Source organism: Gavialis gangeticus, unplaced genomic scaffold (assembly GCF_001723915.1).
Source record: "Gavialis gangeticus isolate Ggan-Ray unplaced genomic scaffold, GavGan_comp1, whole genome shotgun sequence".
Taxonomy (NCBI): Eukaryota; Metazoa; Chordata; order Crocodylia; family Gavialidae; genus Gavialis; species Gavialis gangeticus.
Window position 1 is genome coordinate 35,566,079 of NW_017729033.1, and position 1,741 is coordinate 35,567,819.

Genomic DNA, 1,741 nt, shown 5'->3' on the forward strand with positions numbered 1-1,741 from the left:
ATGGCAGGATAGCACCTTATAAATTAATTGATTCAGAGAGGCATTGGCTTTTGCAGGCAACAACCTAGTTCATCAGATGCTAAGAATGGAATTGGAGGGGGTGCACATGGTGGATGGGAGGGTGAGGCACCCCTCTACCCCTACTTCAATTTAGTTTGTTTTAAACTAGTTTCTACTAAATTATGGGTGTGGGGGAACTTGTCCTGCTCTAGGAACAGTCCAGGAATCGGATTATGAACCAGTGTCACAATTTACTTCCTAAGTTCCCTATTTCCCATAAGTAGAAAAAACCAAACATGCTGCAACCTGCATCTGTGGCAGTTCATATACTCTGGAAGGACAAGGCTCTTGTAAACTCTTTCAGCTGTTACAATGGGACAGTGCTTCTGACTGGGGACTACAGTGGAAACAAACAAAAAGCTTCTCTCATACTTCCATCTTGTAAAAATCCAGGCTGTCAGGCTTGCCCTTGTTAAAGAACAGATGAAATATAAGCTGAGTATCTATAGACATCTGTCCCTTGTGTATATTTATATGGCTAGATTTTGTGTCAGTAAGGTATATGTTCCAAAGCTATCATTTTTTGTCTAGTCTGTGTATAGGTATAAAACAATATCATTAGAATGCTGAAAAAATAGCCAGGTTATTTTCCTTTATTTATTTATTTATTTTTAAACACACTTGTTCCCACGTGAAAGTACTCTTTTAGGAGCTCACTGTAGCTTCCAATGCATTCAATAATAGGATCAGGTTCTTAGTTACTGTAGTCAAGCTGCACCTCCATTATTTAAAAAGTATTGCAATTGTCTCACACCATTCAAACTTTCTCTTATTCACTGCTGACTACTTGCATCTCCATAGTGGGAAAAACCTCTTCCAGCGTTGATCACACTGCAATCAAACTAGGTCTGTCTGAGGCCTCCAAGCATTCTCAGCACATTGAAACAGTGGTCCCTGAAGACTAGTCCATTGTATACTGTTCCTCTCAGTACTGGCAGCTGATAGAAGGTATAGCCTAAAGAGGTTACACAATCTGAAAAACAAATGTACTAGCAGGGGAACCAAGTGAAAAGCAAGAGCAAAGAAAAACAACATGAAAGGAAGAAATATAATTGGGAAGGAGGAAAACCGGTCCAAAGGAAAAAAATATCCTGAGAAAAAAAAAAGCTGAAGAAAGGGAGCTAAGTAAAATAGTCCAAAAATAAGCAGAAGTTAAAATAGCTGGAATGAAAATGAAGGCAAGACACTGAAAGAAAGCAAAAAAGGGCAGGGGAGGGTGGGGGGGAACTGAGTGACAGAAGTAGAAGAGAAAGACCAAATTTGAACTTTTAAAAAAAATACTTTAAAAAATAGCCAGAGAAAAGAATGAGGAAGTTTCAACACAGAGAAACAATGAACAAACACTGGCAGGATTCTCTGAAACCAGTAAAAGAAACCAAAACAGAATTTAACAAATATCGTTGATTCATAGATTCTAAGGACACAGGTGACCACTTGATCTGACCTCCTGTATTAAACATGCCATTCACCCAGTTGTCACAGGGTACCATCTCCAGGGGTCGCTATAAAGCCCTGGAGACCAAAAACTTTACTTTTACCCTGCTCTATGGGCAGTCTTCCCTCCTCACCCACCATATCTTAGTGTTAATTGCCATTAAAATGCAGGAGGCTGCCTTGGTCTTAACTGACCACCAGCTATCTGTGGTCCAACCCTTATGAGCTAATTGCATAGCTCCATTCT